The following is a 12,080-nucleotide window of genomic DNA, read 5'->3' on the forward strand; positions in this document are numbered from 1 at the left end:
CGAAAAACACTAAAATGTCTGCCCGCTAAACCGGTTTCCCCCCTTAATGTACTAAATTGATTGTGATGCACTAAAAAGTAGACTATTTGGTTAAGTGAAACCTGTGTAAGTTGACCACTCGCGGTGCAGTACTTTGGTGGTCAACGTAGACAGGTGGTCAACTTATAAAGGGCGGTAATGATTTTTTTTTTTTTTTTTGGCACCATGTTTTTTCATTTTTTGAGTAATTCAACCTTATTCTTTCTGTATAACTCACTTTCATTGTTTAACATTATTGAAAGTGAAACAATAATTAAAAATACTATTCAAATAATTTTGTTATTTTTTTCCTTTTTTTTAAACTATATTAGACACTGTAGTTTAAGAAATTCCATATGTGCCGGATAATTTTCTCTGGCTCTTTCAATTTTCAATTAATTTTAATATAATATTTCATACTTTTTATCAATCTCAAGTTCAGCTAACTTTCTTTTCAAGCCTTTTTTGTACAATTTATAGCACAAAGAGCAATAAGGGCGACTCCCCTAGTTCATAAAGGCAAAATTAAAATGTCCTATCTCTTAATCCCTTGCACCAGAAACATGTAACTTTACTCATTAGCAGGCCCAGATCTGCGTACCCGCAGAGCGAGGGGCCCGCGTCCTTAAAGGGGCTAACGGCCCTAGAAATTGAAGAAAAAGATAGAAAAAAACTAGCACTAAGACTTATTCACTTTACAAATAGACACTGCTGGCCACTTTGGAGGGGCCCTACATATTTTGTTGCAGGGGGGGGACCAAAATGTATAGATCCTGGCCTGCCCATTTTAGCACAATTTCTGTATTTGCAACAACATATTGCAACTGAAAGAAAAGACTTTGAACTTTTTTACTGACACCTATTTTCATTGAACAGAGTACAAAAAGCTATCTCAAATAGAACAACAAATGAAAAATAAGTTTGGAGAATAAAGAGCAGCATAAGCTTTATGCTACTGTTTAGTTAGTAAAATGCTAGTCTCTCATCAAAGCATTAAAAACATTTTTAGAAAGCTATCAAGAAAAAAAAGTAACAATAAAATTAATAAATAAAAAATAAAATAAAATAATTTGCTGTAGAAAGTTTTAAAAAATAAACCAAGTGGTCAACTTACAAAGGGTTTTTTACAATACTTCAAACCAAATTTGGCGTACATTAGAGGTCAAGATAGACAGGTGGTCAAGATAGAGAGGTGGTCAAGTTACAGAGGTTTTCCGTTATTATATGAGATAGGACTAATTCCGTTCCTGACAAAAGCGGTCAACATTTACAGGTGGTCAACTTACAAGGGTGGTCAACTTTACAGGTTTTACTGTACTAGGATGGAAGGAATGTTCAAACTTTTTACTTGTTGTCAATCAAAAGAAAACTGGAACAATTATAGAACAAACCTTTTATGTACCACCAAACTCTTTCAAAAGATGAACTTTTTGCAACCTTTTTCAGTAGCACAAAAGGAACAACTCCAAATGTCTGGCAATTTTTTCTACTAGTTATTCAACCTATATAAAATTGCTTTTTGATTCGAGCTCATAACACGTGAAATAAAATGAGAAACAAAATTGGTACAGTTAACACAGATAAAAATAAAAGAACATTTTTAAATTATCATGTCAGGAATTTTTTAAATGCATGTATCCAATACATTAAAAGTTCTTTTCGACAAAGTTTTTCTTTGACGTATTTAATTGTTTTAGGACTGCTGTTGAGCGTTAGAAATTTTATGCTTTGAAAATGCGAATGCTTTCATTAAGAAAATTTGTGCATATTTTTTTTTTTTTTTTTTTTTTTTTTTTTTTTTTTTTGCGCTTTGACAACGTTTGATGTTATCATTTATTTATTTCTATGCATGAGTAAAAGTTTTATATATCCATTTCAAATACCCAACATTTTATAAAAACTTTTAACATGTCAATAATTTTTTTCATCTTTTTATTGTTCAAAAAAAATCATATGTGAATAAAGTGTTTTAGTTAATTTATTTCAAACGCGAAAAAAATTGTGGAGCGACGACTGCCAGCCCGACAACAAAAAATTTTTTAAAACTCCAGATTTTTTTTTTAAATTAAAAATAGTTTTATGTTTTCTTTGGTGACGTTAGGGAGATTTGGAGGAAATTTTCCAAAATTGAAACCTTAAAAAAGCAGTTTTGGGCTATCTTTGGATACGTGAAAACATTTGGGAAGGTTCAGCGGCGCTGTCCGGAAAGCTTTTCAACATAACACAAAAGCACGGTAAATGTAGACTGTATCTAGTGGTGTAAGACAAAGACTAGATTTTCCTCCCAAAATATTTTCAAACTTGAAATCAACTTTAGTCTACCATTGATGACATTAAAGAGAATAGGGAGTGTAGGCAAGCTCTCGGGAAACTTTTCGATGCCGAAGTTTCAAAAACAGAATTGTAGGCTATCTTCGACCGCATAAAGTTTCCAACTAATTCCAAAAATGTTGGGAAGTCAGATGGTTTTCCTGTCTCCCTATGAAACGTTTTGAAAAATGACGTCCTAAAAACGCGACTTAAGCCGTTGTTTGCCATGAGAGAGAGATTTCGGAGGGAGTTTCCCATCCAAAATCTTTTTCGAAACTGTTGCTCATTTTAAGCTTTTCATCAATGAAAAAAGTGGACTTTTCGGTCTTCCCTTAGAAATTTCTAAAAACGAAATTTGAAGTCAACTGTGATGACGTTAGGTTCGTGCACATTTGGGGTCCCTACCTTGGAATTTTTCTGAAATTTAAGTTTCAGAAACTCAGCGTTAAGCTATTTTTGGAGATATTGGATGCGATGGAGATTTTAAAGTTCGAACTCATGTCCTTCATACACATATTAGACTTGTGTTTGTTAACAAATAAATGTTTGTAATTATTTGAAGCAAGGCTTTTAAAATAATTTTTAATTTTCATTCTTTGCTTTGCTTTTGAGATAAATCGGGAATTAGGATGGTCGTCAAGTTTTGGCGTGTGTAATTTTGTTTTTGTTGGGAATATTGCTTCCTCGTTAAGCATGAGGAGGGATCAGAATTATAAGAAAGATATAGAAGAAGGCATCGTGATGGCCACAACATGCTAGTTTAAACTTGTTTCTTATCTATGATTAATTTTAAAAAATTTCATGGTTCTTTGTTCATTAACGTAGTTTAATAGTTAAAGAAACAAAAGGTAATTAAAGCTTTTTTTTAATGTAAAAAGTAAAAGTTTGCTTCCATATTTTGCCCCGCCTTCCCCTATTTACTCATAGATCTACCACACCTATGTAAGGGACAGGAGGGAACATGTGAATAATTTTTTTCATTTCTTCATTTTTCAAAAAATATTATCAATTTCTCAGAGTAAAGATGTTCCCATGATTGAATAGTATTTTCTTTGTACCCTGATTTTTTCTGAATTTCAAAAAATATATTTCTTTATTTTATAGAAGTTTTAAAAATGTCTTCAATTGTTCACAAGTTATTCCTATAAGGAGCACATGCGAACAAGCTTGGGGCACATACGAGCACGATTTTAAAAAAAAATACGAACTATAATGTTACTTTGCTCACTGAAATTTTAAAGATTCATATCATGTTGTGATCACTATAGAGACAAAAAAAATCATAAAAGATGTGTAAAGATTATTGCTATACATTGCTTTTAAACTTCATACGGAATATGATAATGAAGTTTAAAATTATTTTAAACTTTACTTTTTAATTAAAAAAAAATTTCTCTTTTTATTTAATTTAAGTATTATGTAACACAAAATTCTTGACCAACTATCAAGTTACAAATAAATTTAAAGAAATAAAATAATAGTAAAAATAAGTAAATAAATATTCACTAATAATTATAACAATCTTTACTAATAATAAAGCTGAAAGTCTCTCTGTCCGGATCTCCCTCTGTCTGTCAGGATCTCTGTGACGCGCATAGCACCTAGACCGTTCGGTCGATTTTTCAGGAAATTTGGCAAAAAGTTAGTTTGTAGCATGATACGAAATTATCATAACGTGGAACCGTAGCATGGGCACATGACATTGGCGCAAAATTCACTATACATTATTTGTAAATATACAGGCGAATCAAAAGACCTTTTAATTTTCTATTACGGGCAAAGCCGTGAGGGTACCACTAGTTACTAATAAAGAAGGTGAAAGTCTCTCTGTCTGGATATCTGTAAAGATCTCTGTCTGCCAGGATCTCTGTGATGCGCATAGCGCCTAGACCGTTTGGCCGATTTTAGTGAAATTTGGCACAGAATTAGTTTATAACAAGGGGGTGTGCACTTCGAAGCGATTTTTCAAAAATTCGATTTTGTTCTTTTTATATTCCAATTTTAAGAACATTTTCCCGAGCAAAATTATCATAAGATGGACGAGTAAATTACCAAGTTATCATAACGTGGAACCGTAATATGGGCAAGCCAACTGGCGAGAAATTCATCATACATTATTTGTAAATATATAGGTGAACCAAAAGACATTTTAAATTTCTACTACGGGCAAAGCTGCGCGGGTGCCACTATTTAATAATAAATTTACAAACTGATTGTAGACAAATAATAATTTAAAATATTTACACATTTTTTAACACTTATACCCTACATTAATATTTGTTCACAAGTGCCCCATCATCTGCTTCAGAACTTACTTGCAGAAATGAAGAATTCATAATTAAATTTAAAAAAAAACAATAAACATTGTCAAAAATTTACTTGAAAGTTCGTTTGATGCTTTGCAATAATTAAGTTTAGCTAATTAGTTAGCTTAAACTATGTTTTTACGCAAAGAAGACAGTAACAAAATTACACCAGCGTCTGCTAAAACGAAGAAGCTGTCAAGACAGGAGCATGAACTTGCTCCTTACTCTAAAAGTTGGACCGAAAATTAAAACTGGTACTGATATTACTTGAGAATTTTTATGATTTTTTGCTTGACGTTATCCAATTAAAGCACACCATGTTCACATTAACCTCGTACTCGCATGTGCCGCCTTTCCCTTACTTACTATATCGATTAAACATGCTGAAAAAGAATCAAATCTCGCCATCGTTGTTCATCAAATTGCTTGATGTACAAAAAGTTCAATCTAAAAAGCAAAAGTTGTAAACATATGTATTTTCTTGACTTTAGAATGTAAATCAATTTTTTTTAATACTTTGACAGTTAAATAGTATAACATTTTTGTGAAAACTTCATTCAAACAAAAGTGAACCAATTACAGTAAGTTCCACAAGACCTTCAAGTGCTAAACGTGATTAAATTATTTGTCTTTCAGTTTATCCAGATAAAAGCTAAATGGTGTATCATACGTTTGCAAAAGAGAAATAGATGTAGGGTTTTAAAAAGCCATTTTGAATATCCTTATCTTCTACGGACTCTACCGTTATTTCTTTTTATTTTCTTAATCTTTTAAGTTTATTAGTATAATGAACAAATAAACACGCTCCTAATGCTGTATTTGTATTTTTGAAGAACACAAAATAACGCTAAAACAGCCGTTTCGTTACAATTCAAAAAGAAAGAGTTTCTGCAATAACTAAGCACGATATTTAAGATTTTTTTAAACTATCTAGATTTATTTTTTTTATTAACTTTTAGTCCGGAAGACTCGTTTTCATAAATCATTTCAATAGTCTTTAACTTTAAAAAAATAATAGTGAAGTTTGAGTGTTATTTTAATGTAATTCAAAATTCGATCTAAACTTTTCTTGTGGCATGCAAACAAAAGTATAAATCTTCAAACTCCAGATAAAAAAAGTTTCTGTCCAAAGTTTTTTTTTTTTTTTTTTTTTTTTTTTTTTAACGTTGAAAAAGAAATTGCGATAAAAAAAATTCCTTCAAAAAATAAATAGAATATAAATTATTCTCTACATTTTACATTACTAAGGTATATTTGAATAGGTAATTTAAGTTCTATTATCTTTTTCGTTATTGCTTGCTCATTTTACACAGGAATGTTAAAACAAATGATTTCCATGTCTGTGATTCATCAAACAAAATTCAATTACAACTTACGGCTGCATTGCATTTTCATAATAAAACGCTAAGGTTTACCATCCTCTTCACAATTAATAAAGGAAACCCTTATAAGAGAACTCTGGTGTTTAACATTTCTCATGTTTTCATTTCATTCTTAAGAAAAAAAAAACTTTGATTTTTTATCTTTGTGTAGTGTTTTAGCATAAGATTATACTTTAATGATATGATCATCTGAAAACGTAAAAATTTAATTCAATTTTGACGGTGAAACAGCAAGATCTGTACTGCCATTTCAAAAAAAACGTATGGACTATATCTTTACAAATAATAAAGCTGAAAATTTGTCTGGATCTCTGTCTATCTGTCTGGATGTCTGGATCTCTGTGACGCGCACAGCGCCTAGACCGTTCGGTCGATTTTCATGAAATTTGCACAAAGTTAGTTTGTAGCATAGGGGTGTGCATCTCGAAGCGATTTTACGAAAATTTGATTTTTTTTCTTTTTTATTCCAATTTTAGGAAATTTTTGCCGAGGAAATTATCACAACGTGGAAAAATAAATTACGAAATTATTATAACGTGGAACCGTAACATTAGCGAGCAAATGAACATAGCAAATTGGCGAGAAATTCGTCATCCATTATTTGTAAATATACAGGCGAACCAAATGACCTTTTGATTTTCAACTACGGGCAAAGCCGTGCGGGTACCACTAGTAAGAAATAAACAAATATATTTCTGCAGAGAAGTAAAAGGAAATAGCCAATGTTTTGCAGCGCAAAATTACAGATTTCTGCAGAAACATGCTTCAGATTTTCAAGTATCCCCATTTTCAATTCAAAATAGTGAGTTTTTAGAAGTAAAGATATCCGGCAAAATCTTTACATCCAAAAGCGCACTATTTGTCATTGAAGGAAGGGGCTCCTTAAAACCCGAAACACGTGTCTCAAAAACCTGTAATTTTGAGCTTGAACACATTGGTTATTTCCTTTTAATGTGAACTCTACATGCCATTTACATGGACTAGCTCACGAAATCTCACTGCTAGAAACGACAAAGATTCAAACTAAGTTTATCCCCTCCCCCCCCTTCCTTCCATACCCACCTACACGCTTCCTAGTTATAAATCTTTGTTTAGAAATATCTTAAAACTAAAGAAAGCGTCTGGTCGGGAATCGTAATGATACAAAAGTTAAGTCTTTGAAACTCTTTCTCTTCATCTTGCGACGAAAGACATTCTTCTGATGGATTCTCCCCCCAGAACGTTCCGGGACGTCCGGATTCTTGGCGGCACACGGCTGGGATATTGATCTCCCCTATCCGGCGCCCCGATCGCTTTCATCACTAACCTTGGCCAAATAATCGATACATTTTTGTCTTGGTGCGCCCATGTGAAAGAAGAGATACGACTTTTCTAACCAATACAGAAAATAGATAAAAGTTTTGAGAAACTTTGAGCAAAAATATAAACTGTTATTTAAACAAGAAGTTCTCACCATGATAAGGCTAGTCTGCTTTCTTTTTTAAACCTTGTACTTTCAATGTACATACAAATAAAGTTAATTTAATATAGACTTAATAGTGTATGAAGTAAAAGCTGAACGGGCATGAAGACAGCACTATAGGATTTTAAGCTATAAGATACGAATTTGTAACTCAATTAAAAATTAAGCGGTGATTTTCAAAACTAAATAGCCTGAAAATACTAAAAAGTTTATCGACAGTTTGGAGCGAAAAAAGTGTCAGGGCATGTTTTGAAGTAAGACACAGTAAGAACGTGCGTATAAAGGTGCTCAGACGTCAACGCGTAAACTTGCAACTCCGCACAGTGAAGTATTTAAACCGAAAATCTGGCCAAAATTATTTTACATTCTTTATTTAAAGAAAACCCTCATAGAAGAAATGTAAGGTCTTATTCGATGCGCATTTTTAAGAAATGAGAAAAAAGATATTTGTTTAATACAAAATTAGTCATCAAAATCTGATTCGTCACTTCAATTGTCTTTTTCATCCCTGTTCTCAATTCACCGTAATATCAAGGAGCAGAAGACTTATGGGTCTGTCAACGGTGACTGACGTTACAGTTTGACTCGATGTTTAACTTATAAATTCAGCACTGTTTTGAAATTTAATTTTGTTTCTTCTGATTTTTTTTTAAAATATCATGATATGGTACATCACCGTCCCCACACTTGTTTTCAGACTTGAGGAAAAAAAAAATTGTATGAAATTAAGGGGAATAAAAAAAGCGTGACTGATGTTACGCAGAAGAGACCTTGAGAAAAGTAACTTATTTATAATTTGAAATTCTCTTCAAACTAATAACGTAAAATCTAAACAGATTTCTTCCAGTTAAAATAAAGATTTTTTTTCTTTTTTTTACGGTGATGTCCCTAGTTTCATGGCCATGCCCTTATGCTTTCAGAAGAAAAAGGTTTGATCTTTTTATATATGACTGAAGTCTTTTGCTGCTAAATTATGGATCTGAAGTTAGTAAAAACTTTTTACTACATCACGGTTGCACATCATGAGTGAAAATTTGCGAGAGGTGTTTTATCTATAACGCTTAAAATGTTTATTTTGAACTTCGGCTGCTTCTTCTGAGTCTTTAAAATAAGCAGAATAAATTGTGAAATGACAACAGTACCGCGTATTAAAATTTTGTGTGCAGTGGATGGCATTGAATACCAACCATGTCCAGCTGCAAATAAAATTAGTAGTTTCGTATATATAAACTGCCAAGTTCTCCAAATTAATGATGTGACCACTGGACTGTCTTTCTATTATCACTTTGAACCTATGCAATTAATTTTTATCAAATGCTGTAACTTAAGCAGCTGCTACTGTATCAGCGAAGACTCTTATATAGGGAAAAAAGGGGCACATGTAAACTTTTTTTTTCTTCTTAATTTCTCAAAAAGTTTTATCAAATTTTCGGAGAAAATGTGTTCTCATGATTGAATAGTTCTTTCTTTGACTCCTGGATTTTTTTCAAGTATTTAAAAAAATTATTTCTTGACTTTATGGAATTTTAAAAAAATGTCTTCAATTGATCGCACATGTGCCCCTACAGAGGGGTACATGTGAACAAGTCTGGGGTACATGTGAACACGATTGAAAAATGCAGGACAAGCATCATATTTCAACGAAGAACTCTTTAATATAAAACATATGCGTACATATCAAATACATTGAAGGGTTTTAAACCTATACTTTGTCAGTTTAAACCGTACAGTAACTATCAATTAGAATATATTTTTCCGAACTGTATAACCCATTTGTATGGGTTATACAGTTAAACTGTATAATTCATACAAATACAGTTGGGCTACACAATATAATACAAATACAGCTTATACAGTTGGGGATTATAACTGTATAACCCCCAACAGTATAAGCATTTTCTAATTACTGGGTCGACAAGAAGCAAACTTATAGGACCAATGGCTAAACAAAACAAAGAATATTTTATTATGTGAAGTTTATTCTTGATATATAGGACGTTTAAGTTTCATACATGTATAATGATGATTTTCAAAATTATGGAAGGAAAGAAAATGGTATTTTCAAGGCAGTGGTGGAAGGTCATGAACAGCAACCACAAGGTCTGTCGATGTTTCATGTTCATTTAAATTTAATAAGGTTTTAGATCTAAATATAGAGTTAACTCATTCAGAGGATCCAGAAGCAGCCAAACGTTAGCAGAGATGTAGTTGCATGAGAAAAAAATAGTTTTAAAAGTCTAAATACATTGAAAGGCTCAGAAAATTAAGTTAAGGGATCACAGTACCTTTCAAATATTTTTTATTAAATTTAAGAGGTTTTTTTTTTTGGTAACGATAACATGCATATTTGTTTCGTAATCAATAATTTACTTACAAAATTTTAAAATATTGCCTACTTTTTTAAAAAATTCAAAAAATTTAGCAAAATTACATTTTTTAAAAATTTTTAAGGCTTTTTTGTTTTAAAACTAATATTTAAAAAAACTTTTTGCTAAACGACCACAGTAATCATTTCTAAAAATCTGTGAATTAATTTTGTTTTGTTTTTATTGGAAAAAATTCTGTGCTTAATTATGTAAACAATCGTAATTTGTTTTAAAATTTGGTTTTTAAAGTTTAACATGCTCTAAACATTTGAGTGGTTCATAAAATGCTTATTCAATGCACAGTTTTGTAAAATATATTACCCTAATTGCAAAAAGTATTACTTTAAAGCTGTATAGTAAATAGAAAAAAATCCTTAGGATTCTTATGACATGAAAACACAAAAAAAAAATGATCATCGAGAAAATCAATTTAAAGTTTTTCTTTTGCATAAGAAAACGTAGCGAGCATGACCTAAAACCACTCATAACTTTTTAAACATTCGAACTAAAGCAATGAAACTTTTTCCCTGTATTTGGACAAGTTTTTTGTTTTGAAATGAGTAATAAATTTTTTTTTCATCGCTTGATCATTTTTGAGGTACTATAACCCCTTAACCAGAGAGCGATGTCTTAAACATGTCTGTTACTGATGCCGTTACCCTGTACATAAAGTTAAGAGAAACTTCACAGAAAGAAAGTGGATAAAAAAGCTGGAGGCAGAAGTTCTCTCAGTGAAGCTGAGGGTTCCAACAAAGCGGTATATAAAGTAAATTTATCTCCCCAGCGAAAGTCCGCTGCCATCAACTCGTAAATTGAAGGCAAAGCTTGGGTATTGAGCAGTAAGTTACTAGTCCTTAAACCAGGGCTAAGATAGAACTAAATGCAATGGACTGGCAGCTCGGTTATCAACATCTAGAGGTTGCAGTTTCGTCCTTGTTATGGACTCATCAGTCTGGAATACTGAATAACAGAACTGGCGGCAGGTGTCATCTCACTGAATCAGTATCAGTAGCTAAATGAATCACCTGCTTAACTTAATCATCACACAATATTGAAAAAGCGTGAAATACTGTATTAAATTTCGATTTATTTACGATCATTATCTATATATATAAAAATGGAGTTTGGTATATTTATTCCCTAAGATCTCAGAAACTACCAGGTAGATTTGGCTGAAACTTTCACCGTTTGTTCAGTTTGGTACTGGGAAGGTTTATAGACCAGTTCGAAAAAAATCCGATTGATAGTTCCCTTTTCAATCCAATTTTCGCATAAATGTCCCAATATGGGGGCGGAAAAAAACGTGCACATATTAACATTACATAAGATAAATAAATACCTTTGTGCTGAACAGTAAAGAAAGACAAAACAGCGTTAGCAGAAGCACAAATTTGCAAATAACAGCAGACACGTGTTTCGGCGTTACAGGCAACGCCTTTTTCAATGCAAAAAATAATGAGCTTATGGATGAAAAGACATCCGACAAAAGCCAAGAGCAGATAAGCATGCAGCTTAAAAGAAAAAAAACAGCGGATTAGCCAAACACCAATGACAAAGTTATCAACCGATCAGGAACCAATAGGAATGCAAGCAAAGGCCAAGAGCTTTCTCTTAGGTACGAACCCAGAAAGAAAGAATTCAATTGGACAAAGATTAAGCCGAAGCTTAAACAAAAAGAAAAGAAATTGTCAGTAACCGTGAACCGCAGGAAAGGAAAAGCTGAATGGAAAACCATGAAATAAAATAAACAGAAACAAAAAATATTCGAAAAAAGGAAAAATAAAGATAAGTAGAAGAAAATTGGGGGAGGCGGTGTCAATCAAGACAAAAAGGTAAAAATAAACAAAGGAAGATGGATAAAAATGAATGGGAAAAAAGGGGGGGGGAGGAATGAGGAAAGGACAGTATTAAAGAAATGGGAGCCAAAAATGTTGGAAAAATATGGAACTGCACTAAGATCGTTAACTAAGTTAGAACTGTTCCTCAAAATATGAAAGGATTCCCGAAAGTCAAGATCTGATGAATTGGGGCATTTTTGGATAATCTGATAAGAGTTAAAATCAAAAGAGTGATTCGAATCCCAACAATGTTGAGCAATACTAGACCTATTTAATTGTTGTTTTTTCACATAATTTTGATGCTCTTTCAAGAATTGACAAAGTAATCTTTCGGTCGAAATTGGCTTTACTCAGAGCTTCGATCCAGGAAACTAGGAAGCATTTATCGTTTATTGAAC

This window comes from Uloborus diversus, chromosome 6 (assembly GCF_026930045.1).
Source record: "Uloborus diversus isolate 005 chromosome 6, Udiv.v.3.1, whole genome shotgun sequence".
Lineage (NCBI taxonomy): Eukaryota > Metazoa > Arthropoda > Arachnida > Araneae > Uloboridae > Uloborus > Uloborus diversus.